Consider the following 14,327-nt stretch of genomic DNA (forward strand, 5'->3'; position numbering starts at 1 on the left):
CTTAAAAGTATGTTGTTTAATCTCCATGTATTTGGTTTTTTTCCTGCTTTCTTTTTGCAGTTGATACCCAGTTTTAAAGCCTTGTGATCAGAGAATATATTTGGTATGATTTCAATCTTCTTAAATTTGCTGAGGCTGATTTTATGTCCCAATATATGGTCTATCCTTGAGAATATTCCATGTACACTAGAAAAGAATGTATAGTCTGATATTTTAGGATGAAGTGCTCTATATTTGTCAATTATGTCCAATACATCTAATGTGTCATTTAGGGCTGCTATTTCATTATTTATTTTCTGTTTGGCTGATCTATCCATAGCTGCCAATCTTTATAAGTCTCTATGCTCCTTGAGGGATCCATAGATGTATGTAAGTCATATTTTACCCAGAATGCATGATAGATCATTGGATACAGACTCTGCTCCATGAATTTATGTTTGCTAATATTATCCAATGAGGCAAATATCATTCCACCAATCCACAAGCATGAATTTGGAATTTATTTCAGAGCAATGCAGAATTTTTCTAACCTTTGTTCAATGCCTTCAGTGATCGAAAGCATTCATTAGCACAGAAATTAGCAGAGATTATGAATATGGTCAAGCAGCAAAGTGCACCCAAGTGGTCTAGGCGACCCACATCCAATAATAACCCTGTGTTTTCACCGGTGGAGCAGGTGACACAGTACAGTCAACATACTAAGAGATATAACTCCTCTCTCGGGTCCTCGCTTCCAAGATGACCAAGAAACGAAGGAACAATGGTCATGCCATAAAGGGCCGCGGCCACATGAAGCCCATTCGTTGCACCAGCTGTGCCTGATGCCTCCCCAAGCACAAGGCCATTAACAAGTTCGTCGTTGGAAACATAGTAGAGGCTGCAGCCGTTAGGGACATTTCCGAAGCGAGTATCTTCAACGCCTATGTACTTCCCAAGCTGTATGTGAAATTACATTACTGTGTGAGTTGTGCCATTCACAGCAAGGTAGTCAGGAATCATTCCTATGAAGCCCAGAAGGACCGAACACCCCCACCTCGATTTAGACCTGTGGGTGCTGCCTCACGACCTCCACCAAAGCCCATGTAAGGAGCTAAGTCCTTAAGGACTGAAGAAATATTCTCTGGGTGAAAAAATAAAATGGAAATTTTTACTTTAAAAAAAAAAGAGAATCACTCATGTACACACACACAAACACACATGCCTGCTTTCTAGGCTCTGGGATCAGATTTATCTATCAGTTGACATCAAAGTCTCAAGTATTCAAGGCATAATATCTATCAAAGCAGAGTTCCTGAATTTAATTTAAACAGTCTCAACTAGCAAAGGGATATTTGCCTGGAAAATTCCAAATAACAAAAATTTCAACAGTCTTGACTCTGTGTGTGTGTGTGTGTGTGTGTGTGTGTGTGTGTGTGTGGTGTGTGGAGGGGGTGGGGGGGTCTTGATATACAAAGGATCAAGAATAATATGTTACTTTTGGGAACTTCCTTCAAGTGGTCAGAAACCATGAAAATTTACCCCAAATTATCTTTTGTATTGCCCCAATCTCAGCTACATTCAAGCTTGACTATAACCTTTTAAAAACCTGTTCTTATTTTCTTTGAAATTACTGAGTGATTTTCAGGAGCAAATACAGTGCAGTTTCTGTCTTTGACTCCCATAGATTTAGTAGTGCTCTTGCATCTTATATTAAATATACATTTATTGACAAAATACATGAAATATCTCATTACCACTTTCTGTTCCATAAATATAGATGAGCAGTGTCATAGATATTTATTTCCCTAAGAGTAATGTAGACAGACGCTCTGATCAAAACTTAAAACTGGAAGAGAATACCAAAAAAGGACAAAAGAAGCTAAATTAGAACACATTTTCTTCTTTGCTATTTCAAATGTCTTAAAATATCAGAATTCCACGAGTAGTATTTCATGAGTAGTTCATATCCCTTTGAGGGTTATTAAATTATTTAAGCTTTCCTTGTATTCATGGCATTTTACTCCCAAATGGGGTATTGTCAGAATGTTTTCTTCTCTTCCTTCTTTTCATTATTAAAAACTGTCTCAGATGCAAATTAATACTAACTTGTTGCAAAACATATTTTTCTACCTATTTTAAATTATTAGGAGACCTTAAGTATAAGGTAATTGAGTAAATAAAATTAGCTATCACCATATAATAAAGGTATGTTTTTCCAATTATCAAATGGAATATATCCCAGCATCAGAAACTATTTACAAAAGAATTCCCATCCAATGTAAATATAAATATGTAAATGAATTATATAGTTTAAAGGGCCTATCGTGAAAACAGGTAATTTTCTACATGTATTTCAAATAAGAAGGAACTTAATATAGGGAATTAATGCTCACAGACTGATGGAAGGGCTGGGGGAAAGAGTTTGGGGGAGGAAACGCTGGGTTTTAGGAAATTAGGGAACTGTAGACATTTAAGGAAATCTCCACTAATGAACTCAACTGACCAGCTCTGAGGCAGAGATGTACAATCTGCCCACAGTTGCCAGGTAATAAAAATGGCCTCTCTTCCAACTTCCAAATATGCAACTGCCTCATTGGCAGAATCTAACCCAGAATCCTATTAGCCAAGGGCTTATTACTATTAAAAGCCAAAAGGCCAGAAACAAATGCTAACCTTTCTTTTGAGCAAGTCTGGAAAATGTTGCTTTAAAAATACCATCTTTATTTATTTATTTTTTAATGTACAGATGTGGTGGTTACTTTTTTGTTTTTTTTGTGGCTTCAAATTCTTTGACCCTTCTCCCATTGAGGTTGGTTCCATGTCCTCTTCCTCCCCTAGAATCTTAAGGTCCTTATGGCTGCTCTGAAGATAGAGTATTGCAGAAGTGAAGATATGAAACTTGTGGCGCTGGGCCAGAAAGACCATGGAACTTCTGCCTGGCTTTCTTGGCATGCTTGGTCTCAAGACTCTCCCTCTTAGCACCCAACTATAATGCTGAGAGAAACTGAAGAGACATTCTCAGCCGAGCCCAGTTTTGAGTTCCCCCAGCCCAGGTATCAGATGTGCAAGGACCCAAGCCTCCAGGTATTTGTTCCCACTGTATTACTCACCCCCAGTGATATGAAGCCTGAGCTATTGTAGAGCAGACACAAGCCATTAGTTGTAGTATTTTCTCTGATCCACGGAATTTGTGAGCATGACAGAGTAGTTGTATTACCCTATTCAGTGGTTTATTACTCAGCAATAGTTATTTAAACAACTTCTGAAAAGATGAGAGATAAGAAAAAATAATGAAATGGATGGAGACTTACAGATGGTGAATTCAACTTGAGAATGCAAATTTGAAAGGTGCCCCAGTAGCCTAACAGGTGTGGTTTATGCACAAAGCAATGCAATTAGGCTGACAATCATCTGTTATAAATCTGTAATATTTATCTTCCTCCGTTGTATTCCTTCTCCAGTTATATAATCTTAAGTCTGGGGCCTGAAACCTCAAAGGGCACAGGTCTGGTAGGTCTGCGTCTTCTTTACCCATTCTCATATTATCACCCAAATTACACAATTGTAGTGCAATTTGGGTCTTTAAGAAGTTACAATTTTCAAAGGTACTGCAAAATTTTTACCACATTAATTAATTCTCATCCACACACTCCCAGAGGAAAATAAGGAACAAAAATTCCAATTACTGAATCCACTTGCTAAGAAAACTGAGTTCCCTGCAAGTGGAGCCTCATATATTTTTCTAAACCTTTCCCTTGAGTTTGGAAATTCACAGTTATAGAACATTCTTATGGCAAAGTTCCTCTTCTGTTGCTTCCTCTCACTTTTTATCCAGATGTTCTCTTTGATTTTTATCTTTTTGTGCCTTTTGCTCTGCTATCATGAGTGACAGTTATTATAAGCTTTTATGTGGTATTGTATGTTCTTGAGCCCCTCAGGGATTAGATCTATTTCATTATTCTGTTCTGCACTCATTACCACCCCGTTCTTCATGTTTGAGTGTCCAGGGTGTATAAAACCATAGTTTGGTCCTGTGGCAAGTGATAAAAGTACTGGAAGACATAGTTCTTTCCTGCAAGGTACTTACTTTCTGATGGAGATAGAATACATAAAATAGCATGAACTTTTTAAAAATGGCAATTGTGTTTTTTTTAAACAATTTTTTGTTTTAAATTGGGGAACAGTGTGTTTTTCCAGGACACATCAGCTCCATGTAAAGTTGTTTTCAATTTAGTTGTGTGGGGCGCAGCTCAACTCCAAGTCAACTCATTGTTTTCAATCTAGTTGTGGAGGGCGCAGCTCACTGGCCTATGTGGGAATTGCACCGGCGACGTTGGTGTTATGAGCACTGCCCTCCAACCACTGAGCAACCGGCCGACCAAAATCTCCTTTAATTTTGAAACAATAAGAATAGTTTTATAGTTTGACTATGCTTGGCTGCAGGACATAGTGGAACCTCTGTGGTTTCAACGACTGGTCCAAAGAGGACTGAGTTTGAGTTCCCCATTTCTTTCTCTCTCTTCACTTACTGAACAACTAATGAATGCCAAGTAGTATGCTACTCAGTTTGCAGTTTTATTTAACTGACTCCATGCTTGGATTGCCCCTCACAATGTTAGGCAATGATCCAATAGAACAAACCAAGATAACACATTTGAGGGTTTGTTCAAAGCACGGGAGGAGAGGTGGTTCAAAGGCAACCGACTGTTGGGCGGCCGTGCCATACTTTCAGGTGATCAATCCATTAAAAGCAGGATTTTAGTCAAGTCTTTCATATACTGGCCACCTACCATGGAATAGAGACTCTGTTAAACCTGGAGATAAAAAATGCTTAAGCCATAGGCCTCTGCCTACAAAGACTGTAGTATCTCGGGGGAAAGATTCATAAGGTCAGGTGGAGGCACAAAGGACAGAGAGGTCTAACCCCAGTAGGAGGGTAAACAGGTGAGGCAGGGATACAAAGTACCCAATGACCCAAGCCACGGGGTTATAGTTTAGGATAACAGCTCCACTGCCCAAAAGTGAACTACCCCATTTGAAACCCAAACGGATCCTGATACAAACAACATGGATGAACATATAAACTGTTATGTTTAACAAAATAAGAAAGACACAAATGAGTGCATGTTATATGATTCCATTCCAAAACAGGTAAAACTAAACTATGGTGAAAGAAGTCATAACAGTAGTTGCTTCTTCAGAGTACTGACTGAAAAGAAGCATAATGGAGTTTTCCAGGGTGATGAAATATTTTATATCTTGTTTGAGTGTTGGTTACAAGACAGGATACATTTGTCAAAACTCATTAAATCATGAACTCAAGATCTCCTCAACCTTTTAGTCTGCTTTATGCTTGGCTTCTCAGCCTCTCAGCCCTGGGCTCTTACACGTCAGTACAATTCTTCAACGGTAAGGATGGCAACGAATATTTGATTCATCACAATGCACTTCCCTGCTCTCCAGTAACTGGGCCCTTCACGTCCTGAAGGACAGGATAGCTCAGCAATACCTACAAACAACTCATTTTGCATTATTATTATTATCATCAGTTATATTCTACTGTTTCTATTTTGTATTATGAAGATACAAGCTAGTCCAACCTATCCAGAAAGGGAGGTCTAAAATAGATTTTTTAAAAAGAAACTGTGTTTTGCCAACTGAGGAGCCATATGGAAAAAGTAAAATGAAATCTGCTCTTCACACTATACACCTGTATGAATACCAAGGGGATCAGTGTAAGAAACCGCATAGTAGAAAAAAACATGGATGGACTCCTTTATAAGCTAGGGGTAAAACTTCTCTCTGATTCAAAATCAAAAAGTGATATAGGAACCAACTTGATAAATTTGACTAAATAAAAATTAGAAACAAAATTTTTGTGTTATAAAACACAATATACAGAGTTAAAAAAAAAAAAAAAAGAACTTTCTCTGCATGCTGATAGCACTCCCCCAAACATGGTGAATATTCCTAAAACCTAGGGGGCTTTCTATAAAGTGTGTGGCAAGCACCAACCCCACAAAGTGACACAGTACAAGAAAGGCAACGATTCTTTGTATGCCTAGAAAGAGTCATGGTGACAACAAGCAGAATGATTATGGTGAGCAGACTAAGGAAATTTCCTGGGAAAAAGCTAAAACTACAAAGCAGATTGTGCTGAGACTTAAATATGGTTAGCCCAACAGCAGTTCTACAAGAATGCTGGCTATTAAGAGATGCAAACATTTTGAATTGGGAGGAGATACGAGGAGAAAGGGCCAAGTGGTCCAGTTCTAAGCTCCATCTTTTGCTTCATTATAAAGACAACAAAATCCTGACGTTATATTCATTTCAAAAAATAAAAAATGGTAAACTGAAAAAAATGTTTACAACTTGTAGAGTTTTGATACCCCTAATATTTAAGCACTCCTCATAATTAAGAAGAAACAATCAAGTATCAAATACAAAACAATGGCAAAAGATATGAAGAGAAAGCACAGAAAAAGAAATCAGGGTGTGTGTGTGTGTGTGTGTGTGTGTGTGTAAGTAATGCTCAGTTCTCATTCATAATTAGGCAAATGAAGATTTTAAACTCTATTCTGTAGACTTAATTTTAGTACTAGTATTAGTATTTTTATTTTAAAACTATTATAGGATGTTGCAGGATAGAGTATTTGTGTTAATGTCAGTGAGAACAAGGATTTTTGGTTTGAGAGAAAAAAGTTCAAGAAGTGAAAATCTCTATATCTTAAAATTGAGTTAGAAATATTAATGTAAAAGGACTTTATCTGTCTTGTTTTGAAAACACATATTGACAAGTTCTCTCTACTAAAAAGACCTGCAAGCAATGGCAAGTCAGAGCAATGAGTGCCCTTAGACTCCAGATGGTGTCTCCAATTTCCATTCCCCACTGAAAGGAAGAAAGTTCTTTGGGAAAAGGCTGAAACCAAGTCCACCATCGATCATACCCTTTTGACCTAGTGGATGAGTGGCACTTTTTTTTTTTTTTTTTCTACATAGAATAATTATAGCTAACAAATGTGAGAGGAATGTAGAATCAGAAACTCACTATTTTGCAAGATCTAACCAAAAATGTTTTCAAACAATTGTCATGAACATACATTAAACGATGAGTTGAAGTGATCAATAACCATTCAGCATTACCAAACATTAGAAATCAGATGTTATTTGCCTCCAGATGTCAATATGAAGTACAAAGTATCATCTATGAGGTTTAGAAAAAAATTTAATGTGATCCAATCATGCTTTTAAATGTACATTATTTCTGCAATAATGTAGAACATGCAGGAGCAAGTAAAATTATGTCACAAGAAACAAATCCAGAATATAGAAGATTCTACAGGACAACTGGGCAAATTTCTTCAGCAAGTTGATGGCATGTGAGGAAAAAAGGAAAGACTGTTCTAGGCTAATATTTAAGAAGATGTGTAAAAGACAGCAATGGCATGCAATCGATGAATGGACCTTATATGAGAAAATCAACTCTAAAACATATTTTTGACACCATTGAAGAAATTCTAACATGGACTGGGTATTCTAAGTTATTAGAGAATTATTGTTAATTTTGTTAGGCGTATTAATGGTATTTTGGTTATGTGAAAAAATATCTGTTCAAAAATTAACATATACAGAAGTGAATTAAAATGACACGATATGGGATGGACCCAGAGGGTACTATGCTAAGTGAAACAAGTTAGACTGAGAAAGACAAATGCCATATGATCTCCCTTATATGTGGAATCTAAAGAACAAAATATGGCATTTGTCTTTTACCATTTGCAACAACATGGATGGACCTAGAGAACATTATGTTAAGTGAAATAAGTCAGAAAGAGAAAGACAAATACCATATGATCTCACTTATATGCGGAATCTAAAGAAAAGAATAAGTGAATGAACTAATCAGAAACAGTTTTGGAAACATGGAGGAAAAACAGAGGGTTGCTAGAGGGACGGGGGGGTGGGGATAAGGGGAAGGTGAGAGGTTTTGGGAATGTACAGAGGGATAGTGGATGGGGGAAGGGGGGTTCACACAGTGTGAGGATATAAATGATAAACGTCTAAGTTTTGCTTTGTCTTGTGCACCTGAAACTAATTAAATAAATAAATAAATAAATAAAAATTTAAAAAAAAAAAAAAAGAAACAACTCAAGCTCAGGATAGTGAAAGTCAAACTTTATGTTATAAATATTCCAAAGGATAGTGTAAACAAGGTGATGTGGCATCAACTACAAGAAGATTTTACATATATATATCCTCAGTATTATCTGTAGTGTCAGAGTGCATAATAGTACTGGCATCACAAGCTGTGTTACCATTTAATCCTTTTTTCCCCCTTTTGGTTGCTGCTTCTATTATGTTATTGCAGAAAAATTAAAAAGTGAGATGTTCCATCAGCAAGAGGTAAAAAAAAAAAAAAAAAAAAAAAAAAAGAATAAATTGGTAGTTGCAAAACAGTCACAGGGATGTAAAGTAGAATGCACAGAGAATATAATTAGTAATGTTGCAACAACTATGTATAATGCCAGGTGGGTACAAGATAAATGGGGGAGAATCACTGCATAAATTATGTAAATGTCTAACCACTATACTGTCCACCTGAAACTAATATAAAATAATATTGAATGTCAACTGTAACTGAAAAAAAATAAATACTTTTTTTTAAAATGACATGATATATTGTCAGTGTTAAGTATTGTCTTTCTCTCAGTACGCCATTTTAATTGAAATTTTAAAATGTTGTAAATTATGTGCTACTGACTCATATAAGTAAACTTTTTCTCTTTTTTTTCTTTAATTTTTATTGGGTAATATTGGGGAACAGTGTGTTTTTCCAGGACTCATCAGCTCCAAGTCAAGTTGTTGTTTTCAATCTAGTTATGGAGTCATTATTTTCAATCTAGTTGTGGAGGGTGCAACTCACTGGCCCATGTGGGAATTGAACTGGCGACCTGGGTGTTACGAGCACTGCACTTTAACCAACTGAGCCAACTGGCCCCCATAAGTAAACATTTTTATGACTTCCTTATCTATCCTGACTCAATTTCTAGCTAATCTTGCAGTGGGGTATTTCATAGTTCTAATGGTTTATAGGAGGCAGGAAACAGGTTTCCAAGGAGCTCTTGTTAGGGTATGAGTCGTTATCATTTTATATGTCATATTTCCATTAAATAATTCATCTGCGGTAATTCTGACTTTTATCCATGAATCCCTGTAGGTAAAAATCCTTTTTCCATCTAAGAAAAGGGGCAGTGGAGTATGCTCCCTTTAAACTAAGAAAAAATGGACAGTTTTCAATGGGTTGAATCAGAACTCTGGGATAAATGGAATAGTCCCCAAGGATGGTCAAGTGTGATTCTCTCCAGATGGCTGCACAGGATGACACTTCATAAAACATCATTTCTCTGCTAAGCTGCACAGCATCTCTGGTGCTTCAAACATATTGTTTATCTTATCAAGAGGAGCAGGTTCTAAGGTAAGAACTGAACAAGTGCCATTGCTGAGGAAATGGAGCAGATGGCCCCTCTATGATGGTCTGCCTTCACTTGATGAGAAGCTGCTCCAATCCCAGGCAGACCAGTGCCAATTAATACAGGTCTTGGCTGAGGGAACTTCACTTTCCATTGAACAGAATCAGCTCCTCCATTTTCTCAGACTCTGCCCACTCTCCAGTTCCAACACTGACCTCTCCAGAAATGAAGAAGCCCCTTATGACCAGTTCTGTGAAATGTTGCACCGATACTCACTAGTGAATGTATGGATTTCACCCAAACTTCTCACCCCAATTCCAGGCTTCATTTTGTTTTCTGACACTTTCTACCTTAATCTCTAACAAAGAAATGTTTCCTTCCTTTGTGAAAGAACTTCAGACATGGATTAAATATGTGAGAACTGTGTGGACTTTCTCCTGCCACAAAACTTGGCTTTATTAACCACACTTTCTGAACACATTTTAGGATCACAACATTTCAGATGAATAGAATCCATTTAAGTGTTCATAAAAATAGCCATAAAAGATAGGACTAGCAGGCATATTTTAACATTCAAGGTTCAGGATCCTGAGCTCCAGTGTCATTTAAGGAAAACTGTATGAGTCTAAAGAAGACTGTCAAGATCAAATATCTAGTACCAACAATCAAGAGTCTACACTGAGGGAGGAAGAGGGAGTTTCAGTTTGCAAGAGGACCTTCTGACAAGGTTAGTCAGCTCACCGTACTTAATAGCCTGAGTAACGTGGAGCAAGATATGGGCTACATAGTAAAGTAATGGGCCCCAAACTTGCACATCTGGAGAAAAGCTTGAAGGAAATAGTAAATCAGAAGACGACAGCGGTGGTTGGCACACCTAAGAGTAGAGAACAAGTGAGGTATGCATACAGAAGTAGATCTGCTTTGGAAAGAATCTCACCAAAAGGAAATTTTGGCCCTGTGTTTCTTTTAAAAGGGTATGCTTTTTCTCAGTATGCTTTTTCTCAGGGCACTTTCTTACCACACCGCAAACCTGTTAGATAATAAACACTCTGGAAGCAGACTCCATGTCTGTTGTCCACCAGTGTATCTCTAATGCCTATCACTGTGATTGATCTTTAGTAGGTGCTTAATATGGCTCCTTGAATAAAGAAATGCCTGGCACACTGTAGGAATTAAAAAATTATTTTTCAAATAATAAGTGAGTGTTGACTAGTACCCCGGCCTGACTAGTTGGAACATTGTTTTGTTTTTTTCCTTTCTTTCTTTCTGTGTTGAATTCAGAAGAAACCAGGAGGATTTCTCTCTAGAATTCAGAGCACTGAGTCTGGGATTAACTCTTACTGTAACCCAGGCATGGAAATCATTTCCACTTACAGTTGAGTGCTTGAATTGTTAGCAATCTCAGGGAACTCAAAAGTATTTTTCTTATAAAGGAACTTAAAATCTTCTGACTCTGCATATAAAAATGTTTTGACTTCGTATGAAGAATTCGGTCTTTCACTGCTTTTTCCTGTATTTCATAACAGCTCTCAAAATGATCTCCTTGCCTCCAGGTTTGCTTCCGTGCCCTTCCTCCTCTACACACCTCCAGTGTAAAGTTACTAACACTTAGATTTGATCAGGTCACTAATTCCTGTGTTCCAAAATCCCTGTCTGGTTCATCATTGATGCCTTAGCATGGCAGCACACGTCTTTCATCTTTTATTTGTAGCCCCACCCAGGTCAGGCCTCTTTACCCACAGATCTCATTCATGGGCCATGCTCCTGCCACACTGCAGGTTTCACCAACCCTGAACTCTGCCATCCTTTTCTCTTGCTCTTTCTTCTGTCTTCCAGGCTCCTTTCTTCATTCTCATCCTGGCACTATCCAACTCCTCTGTCAAAATGTAGTTTAAATGCCACCTTCTCTGTAAAGCTTTTCTTGACTCATCCAGATAGAATGAATCACACTTTCTGTGTTCTCATACCTTAGTGTAGAGTGAACAGATGGAAGCGAAAGCTTTCAGCCAGAAAGATCTCATTTCTATCCTGCTTCCTCTGCTCACTGTGACCTTGGGCAAAACACTTAAGGTCTTTGAGCTTCATATTTCTCATCTTCAAAATGGGTATAATAACAACATATCTGGGCTGTTTTAAAGATTGTGATCATGTATACAAAATGCTTAGCATAGGTTTGGCTACATAGTAAAAATTCAAAGGAAGGTATTTATGCAGATTTTGTCACATCGTTATTTTCTCATTTATTATAATCTGACTGATATTACAGGTAACTGTATGTCTGCCTAACCCACCAGATTTTGAGTTATTAAAGGCAGATCTGTGATATTCATATTTTTACTCATGACGCCTAGGCACAGTACCTGACTCATAGATGGTGTCTGCTTGTTGAGTCAAGTCCACTTACATTTGATACAGTGATTTCCTGGGCTTTGCTGATAAGATATACCACTATATCACAACCATTGATCCATGTGTACACTTTAAATCATGCATATATTTTAACTTTAAATTGCCATATAAATATATATGGTGCTAAAATTGTCTTTTTTATCGTTTTGTGCATAATAATCCCTGAGGCAACAAGAGAGAAACTATCCCTTTTGCCTTTTCACCCAAAAGTATGAAACTGACATGACTTTGTAATGCTTTTAGAAAATAATATATAAATTCACCTCTCACCTATATTTCTAACAACATGGCTGCTGCAGAAAGCCTGAGGTGAAATTGCACTGAAACTCCTGAATGATTCCATTCACTCAGTTCAATTGCTATTTAAGTATGTGCTGTGCCCAGTTCATTGAGAAAGCAGTGGAACAAGACAACACAAAAAGCTTTCTTTCTAGTTCAATTAAAGTAAACAATGACATGTGCTCTGTTGAAATAACAGCTAAACAATAGCATTAAATGCACCTAAGATATCTCAATGGAAGGAATTACGTGTGATGCAATTGTGTAAGTCCGACCAGATAGCGTCTGTGCCTCCAATTCCCAGAGGAAGCACTTCTACTCTGCCACCAGTGTCATCCTTCTGGTTGTATTACTATCCAGCTACAGTTGCACATTTCTGGCCAATAGCTTATAGCCCAAACTTTAGCCTGGCACAAAAGACCTTGGAGTAGTGGAAACACTCCTGTTTTTCCAGCCTTGCTTCCCGTACTTCGTTCATACCGCCAATGTTCCAGCCACACGGAAATTGTCTCCTTGGACTTCCAGTTTCAACTGTAACACATAAAAAGCTTAAAAGCCATCATTTCTGTCCTTATAATAAATAAAACCTGGAAAAACTGAAAATTACTTTTCTTGGAACCATCAGAGAACTGAGATTGCAGGATAAACTATAATGCTGAAAGCTGGAGCAATAGGCTCATCCAGAAATATAGCCAAGATCCTCTCATCTGGAGCAGGAACCCACTAGAGCCATAAGTGGTATAGAAATGCTTGTAGGAATACTTAAATGGTGTGTTATATCAATAATTAATAAACTTCCAAAAAGAGAAGTATGAAGCCCAAATGGTTTTACTGGTGAATTCTACAAAATATTTAAGGAAGACATAATACTGATTCTCCATAATTTCTTTCAGAAAATAAAAGCAGAGGGAAGACTTCCTAACTCAGTCTATATGCCAACAGTGTCCTAATAACAAAGCCAGATAAAAACATTACAAAAAAGAAAACTAAAGACAATAACCCACATAAACATAAATGCAAAATACTCAACAAAATATTAACAAATTGAATTCAATAAATTTTTAAAAGAATTAAACACTACAACCAAGTGGAATTCATTCTGTGTATGCAGGGATGATCAAACATTAAAAAATCAAGCAATGTATTCCATCATATCAACAAGCTAAAGAAAAATCATACTATCATATCAATCAAAACCATAAAAGCATTTGACAGAATCTAACATCCATTCATGATTTAAAAAACAACAACTATTGTCCGTGTCTACCAGAGGGTAAGGGGAGAGGGGGGTGGTAGATGAGGGTGAAGGGGATCAAATATATGGTGATGGAAGGAGAACTGACTCTGGGTGGTGAACACACAATGGGATTTATAGATGATGTATTACAGAATTGTACACCTGAAATCTATGTAACTTTACTAACAATTGTCACCTCGATAAACTTTAATTAAAAACAAAACAACAACAACAAAAACAAAAACTGTCAGGAAACTGGGAAAAATAGAAGAGAACTTTCTCAACCTGTTTCTTTGAACAACTACAAAAGCCTACATTCTGCACCATACTGAATAGTGAGAGGCTGGATGCTTCCTGCCTAAGATCAGGAACAAGGCACAGATGTCCTCTCTCACTACTGCTATTCAATATCTTAGTGGAAGTTATAGCTAGTATAATATAACAAGGAGAACACATAAAAATTGTACTAGTTGGAAAGGAAAAAAATTGCACTATTATTTGACATGATTATCTATGTTGAAAATTCCAAAGAGTCTACAAGACAAGGCTATAGAATGAATGATCCATGTTGTAACGAATTAGAGTTGGCACATCAGTATGAACTCACGTTTAGCTCAATAGTGATATAGTTACATTTTAAGATACTTATGAGTATGTGTATCTACATTGATTAGTTTATACGGATATATTTCCTTTCTCTGTCAGCTCAGAAAGCCTTGAAGCAATGGCATTCCAGTAGCAAGAAGCACGCCTAACACCCAGATCTTGATTTCTAATACCATTCTCCAACAAAATGAACGGGGGATTTTTGGTGAAATGGCTGATTCTAGGACACACACAAAAAACATACAAGATGAACCTGGTGAATTTAGTAGTGCCAGAAAGTAAGGAAGTATGAGGGGAAAAAAATCCCCAAAACATAAAGGAGTAAGTCAAAGGGACAACAGCAAACT

General features: G+C 37.2%; 2 pseudogenes; both read left to right on the plus strand.

The window, feature by feature from the left end:
* Positions 1-738: 738 nt before the first annotated feature.
* LOC109458613 (small ribosomal subunit protein eS26) lies at positions 739-1,208 on the plus strand (annotated as a pseudogene).
* A 4,728-nt stretch (positions 1,209-5,936) lies between these two features.
* LOC109458614 (large ribosomal subunit protein eL42) lies at positions 5,937-6,255 on the plus strand (annotated as a pseudogene).
* The last annotated feature ends 8,072 nt before the right edge of the window (positions 6,256-14,327 follow it).

The sequence above is a fragment of the Rhinolophus sinicus genome, linkage group LG04 (assembly GCF_036562045.2).
Source record: "Rhinolophus sinicus isolate RSC01 linkage group LG04, ASM3656204v1, whole genome shotgun sequence".
Classification (NCBI taxonomy): Eukaryota; Metazoa; Chordata; class Mammalia; order Chiroptera; family Rhinolophidae; genus Rhinolophus; species Rhinolophus sinicus.